Genomic DNA, 12,591 nt, shown 5'->3' on the forward strand with positions numbered 1-12,591 from the left:
TTCTGAAAAGTTTTTGCATGACAATCCATCAAATGATATTGCCTGAAGTGATAGCAGCACATCCCAAATTTAGTTAAGAGTTTAGTTTTGGCATATTTGATGTTTCTAAGCACTAATGGAAAGTGAAGTTATGCAAGAAAACTAATTTTTATTAAGTAAAGTGCCAGCTTTGATTCTGTATACATCTCAAGTCAATTATTAAACATTCTGCCTGTCGTTTCCTTCAGAGTTGGTACTACCAAACATGTCCCTCTGTTGTTTTCTTTCGTTTTGAACTCTGTATCCATCTTGCTGTTATAAAAAAATAGTAAGTCACTCTTCTAGACCCAGTTAGCAAACAGAAGTAGCTTAGCAGTAACATTCAGCACTGTTCTGTCGCAGCACTTATGAGGACCTCCTTTCTTGAGAACAGATGGCTATAAAAATGCACATAAAGACGGTGGAAATATTGTTGCAAACTGGCTTTCACGCAGTGATGATGTATCTCTCCAAAGCCCATATGACAGAGATCATTTTGATAGAGACAGAATGTCTCAAGGTAGTGCATCTGTTTGGAACAAAAGTAGACTTGGTAATATGAGTGGGCGGACTACACTTCAGAAAGTCATTTTGATTTTGATTTGAATTTTTTTTCTCCCCACAGCTGACACTAGTCTTCCTGAAGACCCCCGCTTTGAGAATGCCTGTCATCAGTCAACTCCCAGGCCAATTCCTATCACTGAGGCAGAGTGAGTGGTGGGGATGAGAGGATTTGTATACAGTGTTTTCATTTCGTGGTGTGAGGGCCCGAGGAAGCGTGTTGAAGCCCAGCTGACGGTTTCTGAGAAGATGACACATGTGTTCAAGTAACTAATTTTGTGGCGCAGTATGACTAAGAGATGCATGCCATATTTTATTCTTCAGGCAGATGGAGATCTCAAATCATGAACAGAAGTCTTCCAGTGTTAGTCACTTCTAGATCCCACCTGGTGTCTGTCTAAAATTCAACTACCAACCTAGCTGCCAATGCCTAGCATATCCTCTCTCTTAGACACGTGGCACATTCCTGCATCTCCTCAAACTCTTGCATTGACCCTTAGAAGCTGCAATTGCTGCCCTCAATAACAAAAAAAAAACTGTTGTAATTAGAGGTCCAAGCATGTTTTAACGCTACCATAATTTGAATCAGGCAGATCAAATGTTCTTATTTTTTGAGTTTAGAGTTTTTTAGAGTTTTTTTTTAGAGCTAGTTCCCCTTCTGCTGTCTGTCAGAAATTTAGCTACCAATGCTGATAGATGCCAGCCTGCATGTCCTTTCTCCATGACACATGTGGACAATTACTGTATCTTTGTCCTAAAGTCTTGCTTTGGCAGTGTCATTGAATGCTATTGGGAGAAAGCATTAACCATCAGAAGTTGCTACTGTTGCTCTCAAAACTGTTGTAATCAGTGGTCCAGGCGAATAGTACTGGGAGCTCAGTAATTGTTAAGGTTTTTCTATTCGTTGTTCTGATTATACCATGAAAAAATCCTGCAGATCATAGTAGTTGCAAGTCGCAAAATGTGAAACTTGTACTTGTAGTTGAAATAGGTAGTCAGCATATTCCCAATAGTGGGAAACCAAATAACGATCAGTACCATGTTAATTTTGAATTGTGCACAATATGGCTGCCACACACCAATCAGTCCTTTTGGATTAGAGCATGGTTGACAACATATCGTTGCTGTCCAATGAAAAACATGAATCTCCATTTTTAGTTTTCTCCATTGTTTGAACCCTGTAGCTGCTTTGTACACTCTGTAAATAATTCTGGACCAACAGAAACTGCACTGTAAAACAACAATGATAAGTGTTGAAAAGCTGTCTGATAACAGATAATTAACCCACGTTGTATATATATTGGGCACTGAGTGGAACTAAAGCTCTGGAACCTTTCATGCCATTGCTTTTTCCAGCTCCCTGTGTCTGAGGACAGTCATGGACATGTCTTGTGGTCCCAGCAGCACACATCTGTTGGCTTCAGTCTCCAACGCCCACAGACTCAATCTGAGCCCAGGCTTTCTTTGTTGTGCTGGATGCTCGAGTGTAATGAGAGGCAATAGAGCCGGCGCCGCAGTTCAAAGCAGGCCCAGAGAGATTAGTCTGGGATTCAGTCCTTGCTAAGTTGATGAGAGCTGCTGCTACCCAGAGCCTGCGATAGCCTCTTGAGGGTTGTCGTTGTTCCAGAGAGGTATAAACCAGTGCTCTGGAGCCATGCTTACACAGGCCTGAGTGTGACTGGCCAAGGTTGCTCTACCAGGTGAATATGACCAGTAACATACCAGTATGGTTGCATACTGGTATATTTATTGCTTATACAATGTTCTTTGAGCGATGCCATAGAGGAACCACTCTAATAGAGAGGTGTGGGTGTGAAGAATCTTCACTTGATCTTAAAGTCTTGAAATGTTTTTCGCACTTCCTTACTACAAGCATGGTTCTTTATGGAACCAACAGTGGTTGGCGTGGCTTAAATAACCATTCACAGCATTTTTATTTTTAAGTGTGTAGGCCCATATATGCTCTTAAAATAAAATGTAAAAATCCCTAGATGGCTAATGGCTTGAATGAACAGTTCTAGGAGAAACCTTTTAATGAGTATAGACCCATTACAATATCTGGAGATGCTTCAAATGTTTTAATTTTTTAAGGCTCGGATTATTGGATTATTGCTGGGGTGATGCTGAGTCAATGGTGCCTCAACAAAACAAATCTTAATCAGTGCCGGAGGCTGCGGTGTGAAATACTGTTATTATGCACACCGACCAAAAGGGCACTGGTGCAGTCTGAGGGCAAAAGGCCAGATGCTCAAGCCCGCCTGGGGTCTATCTGTGCACGTGCCTGTTCACATATTCACTCTTGTTGTTCCTACACTTTGACCTGCCTTGACAGTTTGCACACTTTCAAGCCACATCCATATAAATATTTTAAAAAGGCTACATGCTAGAATCACTAAAAAAATCTTTTAAGTAAAGATTTGCTTCCAGAGTGAAGATTAATCTGGTAAAAAAGATTACCCATGCAATGTGGAACAGGAGGGCGCCAAGAATTGCGCACTAAAAGAAGAATTCGTTACACGGTTTCAAGCTGTTTGAGCTTCAGCGCAAGAGCACAGCTATTTAAAGGGCCTATTAATCTTCGGTGCGCATGCCCAACCTTGTGCTGAATGTTGCATGAATAAACCACAAAATGAAGGTCAATACAGGACACAGGTGGCTAAATACAGTGCCCTGAGAATTCCCCTTGTTTAACACTCTGGAGGGTTTAGATCTGTCAGTAACAAGCAGTGTCGTTTCCAGCAGCAGCAGCCAGACAGTTAATCAAAAAAAGTGACAATATCTATGACACCCAGAAGAGGATAGCAATCACCTGCTTCCAAGCAGTTGGGAGAAATCAGTATTTGGACTTTTTCTGGCTACTATACTTTCTCACTGGGTGTACAGTATGTGCTAGATGCTAGATGGCTTAATATGTAACCCTGAAGTAAATAAATTCTAGGCATAGATTAGTTTATGCCTCAATGTGGCCTCATAAGTGTTATTATTCTAAATGTGTAGGACTAGAATCAGGCTGTTAGAATGTGTATTATAGCAGCCGAAATTGAGTTCTGGCTGAGGTCTGTACTGATATAAAATCTTAAACTAAATATTATAGATGGTGATGTATGATCAAACATCCAAAATTCAATTTCTAAAAATGTAATGAATGTTTTTTAATTTCAATTTTCAGATGTGCTTTCACAGTATTACCCAGGGCTCTAGCAGATCAAGAAGATCAGTCGACCACAGAACACAGGAATGAGTTCTCAAAAATTTTTGTTTGTTTATTTACAACAACAACAGCTCATGCCGTTATGTATAAAGCTTTTAAGTTTTTCTTTAAGAAAACCCCCAGTGTTTCTATAGTATACATAATATTGCTCTAGTGTTTATGGGCAAAAACACAGTTAGTGATAACAAAAAACAATCAGAAATCAGACTCAGAAATATGTTCTCTGTAGAGGATTTAATACTTATGTTCCCTTAAACAAATCTACAAAACATGTGAGTGGACTAGGGCACTCAATACTTTACATACAACTGTATTAGAATCATTTTTTTAATAAGCGTAGTTTGTAAGTTGAAAGTAGTGTAGTTATAGCTTATAGCATTGTTGTGTCAGTGGAAATATGCAATTTCTAATTACAATTTCAAATTCTTAAAAAATAAATGCCTTATGTCTTTTCCAATTGAATCATGTAACTGTATTTCCGACTTTTGCACAATATTGTTTTATTCTCATTTGTTTTGTTGCCTTTATTTTGTCTCAACACTGGTTTACAAAGACAATTCCCACAATGCATCTGGGTCCTAGTGCTACACGTGAGCTGAGCCAGGCCGCACAAAGTTATGCAGCCCACATAAAAGTTTGGACTGACAAATATGAATTGCCTGACAAGCTGATTCATAACGTTGTTACCGAGCAATGTATTCAGAGTGGCTGAGTCTCACATATGTCATTCCTCCGTTGTTCCATAATGCCGCATGACAAAGGCCATCACAAAAGCTGCGAAGTATTTAGCCTCCAAAGAGTTGGCAGTTACTTAACATGGGCTGTCACAGTGATTTGTTTCCCGTCCCGGTCGCTAATTACCGAGGCTGAGAGCGGGCTGCTAACTTGATCGAATCCATTTAACTCTAGCCTAAATGGTTAATCATCTCGTGTCATCCAACAAATGCCCCTGAGGTATTCAAAAATGTGAGGCACTTCATTGCCCAAGCAGTTCAATACGTGACATGTCAAGCACTCAGCAGGGCTAAGCACATAGACTGCAACTCCGGTCGAGATGGATGTACTGGCCCAGGCAATGAATAATGCATTCGCTGAGCGCTAGATTATGCTAGTCGCAGTATGAAACAATGAAATCACACACGCTAACATTTGTCCCGCAGGGAACTGAAGGACTGAGGTTATTAGCCGCCCTCTGGACCTTGGAGATTAGCCTATGACATCTCCCCGTCTGGGTATTGTCACATGCACACACTCGTCCCTGACAGCTTATTCGACCCACTTACAACTCTGCATCATCATACTGTGTTGCTGTTTCATTGCAACACCTTCATGGTACCTTTATCTGTTCAACATTGGCAAATAAGTGACATAACATTGGAAGACAATTTGAGAAGAACTGCTAATCTGACGCAATCATTTTTTGCTGTTTGTTCACACTATCAAGGCTCGCTTCTTGGCTGAGAAACATGCTGCAAATAACTGACGTGTCTCTGGACTTTAATTAAGATTTGTAGGGCTCAGTTTTTCCCAAATAATTCCTGTGCATGTTCTTTAATTAGCAACTCAAACGTGTCTTAATTTATGGATTTCCGTGACCATGCCCAACACTCCTGTTGCCATGAAGACAAATGAATACTTCAAAATGATTGATGGCACACATAAATATTTTATATCTGATAGGGGTTCTTGAATAGCGGTGCACTGAAGCTGTGAACGGACCTTGATGAGTTGGCATGCCGTTACCTTGACTGCATGACAGGGTCTGATTAAACGTCTGCTGGCCTGTCCCACTGCCATAGCTGTCAGCTTGTGTGTGGGCGGGTGGCTCTTGACCTGTCACGGACTCAAGGATGCAAACATTACTGTTGCAAAGAATGTAAACTCTACAACATCCTGGCCCTAGATTAAGCCTAAGCCTAGAAGGATTTTCAATGCTGAATCAGCACTGCCATTGCAATTTTGTCCAAGGCTAGGCTCAATCCATGTTCAGGAACAGACTTTTGTTGTTGTTGTTTTTTTGTTGTTTTTTAGCAATTTTTGCTCATTTTAATCTCAGCCACTTTCCAGAGTACTGTCTATGGCTCAATATATATTGGTTGGTTTATAATATTAACACTTATAATACTTAATGTAATGTTTATAATTTATAATGAGACACTTTCTAGGTTGTGGTGGAAACCTTGGATGTTTGTCCCACAAGAAAACCCAACATGAGGAACCCTTTATATTCCTAGGCCCCTAAAAACTGAATTGTGTCTGCTACAAACTGTTCATGTTAGTCAGGACATAATATTTTCAGGTCTTTCCATTCTTGCTGGCAATCTGAATTTAGAAATAGAGCCAACACACACTGTCACCACAGTGGTACTGGTCTGATTGGACTTGCTTTACTCTAAACAGCCATCCTCAGTGTTACCAATCCTTGCACTTTGTGCAGAATGCTTGATTTTTTCAGTAAGGAAATCCAATCTATGGCAAACATGGTGCCGCACCTCTTCCTAGCATCACTCTTACCAGGTTCATGCTGTAGGTCTTTTTACTTGTAACTTGGAATCTGTTTTGGTGAGCACATCTGTCAAACGAACAAAATGCACTTAATTGGATTGTGAGTTTTGTAGGTTCCAATGGATGTTCATCCGAAATGCACCTGCACACAATTTAATCCCTTTGACCAGAAGTGCTTTATCCTGGTCCTGAAGAGTTCAGATCCATCACACCTGGCTCTAATGTTTGGATGCCTCTGAGATGGCCCTCATCACCTGGATCAGGTGTGGTCGATTAGTACTGGAGCAAAACTGTGCAGGTTTGGACACCCCTGCTTTAACTAAAACAAGTCCTATGTTGTTTTCCTCATCATACTAGATGTAGTTGTTGTACATAAGTGGGTTAATGTAACAGAATTTGATTCAAGGGTTAACACATGACATTGATAGATTTTTTTAATATGACAGTAATAGTATGCGGATTTGATGACCCTCTGGGAAGTGCAATTTAGGGTTAATCATTTAGGAAGGACTGCCTATCTTGTTTCAGTTAATCTCTGGATTTTCTGACTCTCAATGGGCATCTGCATGGGGCCTCTCATTGAGATTCTGCAAGCCAGTCCAGTTTTTATGAAAAATCATAAATCATGCACGCGGTTAATATAGAGCATTGACGAATAAGTTTCTGTGAATGTTGAGAAAGAATCAGGACCTCTACTCACTGTCATGCCGAATTCTCTCTCCCCCCATGGTCAAATAGGAACTGTCAAAAATATCTGACACAATGCCCGATCAAATAAGTGATGTCCCAGCTCAGGCAGGCAGGCTAAACTGAATGCCTCTTGGTGTGTCTGCTCTCACTCCTCCACCCAAATGTGGTCTGCACCTCTTCTTTTCTCGTTCCTTGCCGTAAAAACAAGTCAATAAATGTCCGAAATGACAAAGCTCACTTTCCTTCTCGTTCCGTCCTCCCCCCTCCTTACCCTGTTTGCGTTTCTTGGTTTCCATGACCCAGGCCAGAGCTAATGAGTCATGGTAATGAAAGTGGACAAGCCACAGAAGCAGCAGGCTGCCACTAATAAAGACTGACGGTGCCGTTCTGGACTTCTGCTGCTTGCGAAGACTCTTGTCCTCTCGTTCCTCCTTCCCCTTTCGCTCTCACCTTGCTGGAGAACTGCTCAAACGGAGACGGGGGCTGCACTGGTGCCTCATTATTTCAGAAAGCAGCTGAACAGCTAAGGTTTAGCGTCTAGTGTCTAGTGCAGCGCAGAGCTAACACCTGGTGATAATTGAACAAAGTCAAGGAAATGACATGTCACAGGGAACTGTAAGATTTAGTGTGGAGATAAGAGTTGACTGGAGTGTCTTGAAGCCAGCATGATGAAGGGATTTTTGCATCTTATCTATGATAAGAGAAATATGGTTTACTAGCTGAGCTGGGGAGCAGGTGGTGGTGTTTTCATGGGCTGAAGGACAAGTTCTTTTGCTCTGCTGGCTGCAAACACACAACACACATGATATATGTCTCCTCTCGAGAAGACATGACATGCTTGTTGTCATCCGCTATTCTGTCACAATGTGGCTGGCTGTCGAGAAACTGACATTTTGGATGACATCTGTAAATATACAGACTCTCCAGAGAATTCACACATACCACATGATCGAGGATCCCCTTAAGTCTTATCACAAGGCAGATAAACAAAGTCACATCAATGCCTGTTCTGCAGTTACAGAGGTATAGGGTTTACATGGACAGATGCTTCTATATGCTGCATACTACCATTAATAAAGAATGTTTATTAAGATTTTGTGCTAACCGCTAATTTGGGAATTTTCTAAATAGCATGGTTACCTTATGTGCTGACTAATACACACTAGTATTGCTTTCTTAATCAATGACCAGTGCAACATAAACTCATTTCACTCAGACACATTTGTATGGAAGGCCAGTTATAGCAAATAGAGAACAAGATCTTTATTTTCTTGGTTTAAGCAAGATTTTGACTAATTAGGTCAAAATAATCACTTGTGAGTGAAAGTGAAAGTGTGCTTTATGAAAATTAGACTTTTGTCATAATGAGTCAAACATTCAGTTTAAATTTGGTCATTTCCCGTTGGTGGTTTGAGATAAGGTTTTGTACTTTTAAGTGCATTTGGAAATTGTGTGGTTTTGTAAAGTAGATTTAGCTTTTTTCACCAAGAAAAATGTTTTTTTTTTTTTCTCCAGGTACATCATGGGTGTTTGGGAACCTGTGGTGTGTGGGAGCTTGCAGTTTCATCCAGAGTATCAATGCTTAACTGACATTTCAACCCACAGTGCACAGGAAGTAAGAAGTAGCTTTAGTAATGCAGGGACAGAACACCCTGAGTTTAAATATATGCTTTTAAAAATTGTTAGGAAATAATGGAGGTCAGATTATAATCTGGGTTAAAACCTGCTCTCACTGCACTTCTTATGAGTGCAAAATAAAGCCAAACAATTGAGAAATCAATGAATGTAAATCCTGACTGTATAAAAATAATTTGTGATTTCCATTGTCTAGTTAAGAATGTGACATTACAGAACAAAACAATTAATTAACAATATAGAGAGAACTCTCTCTTTTCTCTGTCTAAGAGCACCAGCTATGTTAGCACCAGGTGATAGTACCAAAAATTAGTCAAGCTTTTCCCAGATGTTAAACAGCCTACAGTCATAGTCTGTATTTACTATGAGCCTTTAAAAATCCAGTTGAAGGTTCATTATAATAATCTCCTCCCAGTACTTTGTGGTTTTAGAAAGAAACCATAAATGCATATGCAACAAGGCAAAAGAGCACAGACCGTCCCTTTGATCTTATTATGAGGCTGAAGCACCATTGAATCTTTGTAGGAAACTCCCATTTTAATGCAAAAACAGACTTGCAACAGCACTGAATGTTCATAAATCTGCCGCTTAGTGTACAATCACCAGATCTATATATGACATAAAAACACGATAAACGATAGACAACTATCAGGTTCTTCCTCAAGTACTGCATGCAATGATTAAATCATTGCTGTCACACAAATCTATCACACCACCAAATCTCTTTACAATGGCAACTTTCAATGGAAGTTAATGTGAAAAGATTTAATTCCACGTCATTTTGGACCATTTCTATTGGTCCATTCATCCTGGAATTCTTATGCAATATAATATTACTGCCAGATTCAAATGATGAGACTCAAGGTTTTTGTGAAGGTGGTAAAATGTAAAAATGCCCTAATTTTCAGATTAGCAACCACTTCATTGACCTGCTGTGTAACTCACCCACATGTTTTCAGCAGGTTGAAGTCTCTTTACCGGGGATAGCAGGTAGCCCTAAAAGTAGGTTTTGTGTAGATTCCTAACTCTCACCAACACATGTTTGCAGTTAGTTATTAACTGTAATACAAAATAAAGAGCATGTTGCTTGGAAGTTTTGCAGGTACCCTTGTTTGCTCATAACTACATCTAATATGTTTCTTTTGGGATATGTAAATATAAAAAACAGAGATGCTTAAAATTCCCATCCATGGTGTCTAGGATTACAACTCTTCACAAGCTTTTTTCTCACTGCTTTTACACACCCAGTTAGTGACTTCAGCTGCAATTGTTTCAACTGAGAAATGTATTACAATGATTCTAACCTTGATTAGAATGACGGTACTTTCACACCAAACTAATGTTGATGGAAATAATGAAGAACACAGAACACGGAGAGAAAGGAAATTCCTCTGAATAAAGCCCTCTGTGTGACAACAGTGATCTTATATGTTTACTGTGTGTCACACTGCATGAAATGCTGCAAATGCATTCCTGGCCAAATTCAGTGGGCAACATCAGTTATGGTGCTGGGCAGATCATACAATAAAGATTTTATGGTGACAGTTCTACAATGCAAGAAAATTATGTTATTCCTTCTTCTTTGTTGAAAAAAAGCACTTGGCATAACATATTACCTGTACTAAACACAGAGGAAAGAGAGTTTAGAGTCATTTGTGGCTGGGGGAAAAAGGGCAACGTGGAATGCCTGTTCTCCAATGAACTCAAGGTCAGCAGGTGGGTTTTTATGTCTGTTACGTGTTAGCTAGCTCTGCCATTTCAAGACAAGTCACTCTATATGGGAACTAAAAGCTGGGCCAGGCTAATGTATGTAAGCTAACATACAACTTGTGAGCAATGGCAAAATCTTCTCTTCTTTCCCTCTTTCTATTTCTCACATATACACGTTGTTCCACATACATTTACATTAACGGCATTTATTAGACCATTTTATTCAGAGCGAGAGTGCCTCACAGTTTACTCAGAAAATATCCCTAGCTATTATAAACAGACCAAGAGTCCGAAGATAACTCAAGAGAATATTACTGCACCAAGAGAGCAAGCATGGAGTGAGAACAGAAGACGACCAAGCACAGAGCCTTGTGGGACACCAGTGGAGAGTCTGCATGGAGCAGATGTGGTCCATGTTACCTGGTAAGGTATGGTGCAAACCACTGCTATGTAGAGCAAGTGATTCCAAGGCTGGTTAAACTGAACAGGAGGATCTCATGGTTGACTGTATCAAAGGCTTCAGAAAAGTCACGCAGAACCAGGACGGATGATGAAAATAATCTCATTGAGAGATTTTGGTCCGAATGTCCTGACACTGCCAGAACTATTGCAGCTCATCTTTGGGGCATGACGCATGGGTTAGGGTTAGGTGTAGGGTCACATTCAACAGACAGTCGTGCCTGTTGACATTCAACTTAGAGTTCAGTTGCATTCCATAGTTAGTTGAATGTCAGGCAAGCATCTACAATGCATCTATAATGGACCATCCAAGTAAAGTGTTATTGTAACTTTTGTAACACCACTACCCAATATGTTTAGTTAGAACATATTTAATAATAGTCATTTGCTCATATAGAGCAGCAATATGGGGGTTGCCTCCAATGTGAAGACCTCAGGCAACTGCCTATTCTGCCTATAGCTGCCATCCCTGGGTTCATCATCCTAATTGCTACCTTCAGGCTATATTTTTTGGCTTCTAGCAATTTATACAGTCTAATTATGAGTTATCCAAAAAAGCCTGCTTTTTTATGTAAGTGACCTTAATTTGATAACCCACCATTATTCATTTTTAGTAGACCTCTTTTCATTGTTTTAGTCATTTGAACTTGGGGTTATAAAGAAAGACTGATAGACTGGCCCTGACTTTGAAAAGAGATTGAAGAAACAGTAGACTCTGGCAATTCAATACCTCTTTGTTGCTGGACAAAAATCTCCCTCTCTTGGGACATTTCTTGGCTCACAATGAGTGGTTCTAATTAAACATTAGCCTCACAGTCTGGATGACATGCATTTGGGAAAGAGAGGAGTCAGCAGAAAAAAAAAAGAATCCCAATGTCACTGATGACAATGTGTGGTGGGACGTCTATGAAAGTAGTCTTCAATGAGGTTGCTAACACAAACATTTCTTTTTCCCACTGAGCCGAGACAAGTAATGCACATATTTTCAGAACTCATTTAACAATACCAACTACTGTAGAGCCTTTGTTATGATAATGAACAAGCTGGAAGATGAATACGTATAATCAAAATGGACAAGTGCGGTAGATGTCTTTTTTCCAGGCTGCCATTTTAGTTGCACTATGGAGAGTTTAGACACCTACTGCTGAGAGGGAAAAGCTTTCAACACGGCTTTATTTCATCTCACTTATGAACAAAATGTTGTCTAATTTGTTTTCAAGTTGCTAGAGTAATTAAAAAAAAGAGCATTGAGCTACAGCTTCAGTAACTCAAATTGGGCTGAACGGTGGCAGGTTGATTACTAACATTTGTTAGTCAATCCTTAGCTTTACAGGCTACACATCAATTTGGAGGAGACAATGAGGAGATGACACATATACAATTTAAAGAACATGAGAAATTAAAGAGCTCCAGGCATAATGCATGTGAGCAAGCATATACTTCGAATGGTGGGGATGGCACACAGCACTGGCCTGGACACAGCACTGGACACAGCACCTTAATTTATTCTTGAAGTTTCATTGAGATAAAACTCTCTTTTTCTTCAATGAAATTCTAAGTAGAATTACTCAATATAAACATGACGTGACGCACAGGTAGGTCAATACATTGAACTGCTTCATGGAAGCAAGTGATCTATGTAACTCAGCCTACCTCATGATGTTCATCTGTCACCGTCCCCCTGGGCCCTTGTACTAAATCAAACATATGTGACCGATATGTACGGCCTGATTGTTTGGATACATAAATCTTCCTTTTCATAACGACAGCATGGCCTCCTCGCATGGAGCACCCATTTCTGT

This window comes from Salminus brasiliensis, chromosome 1 (assembly GCF_030463535.1).
Source record: "Salminus brasiliensis chromosome 1, fSalBra1.hap2, whole genome shotgun sequence".
Classification (NCBI taxonomy): domain Eukaryota; kingdom Metazoa; phylum Chordata; class Actinopteri; order Characiformes; family Bryconidae; genus Salminus; species Salminus brasiliensis.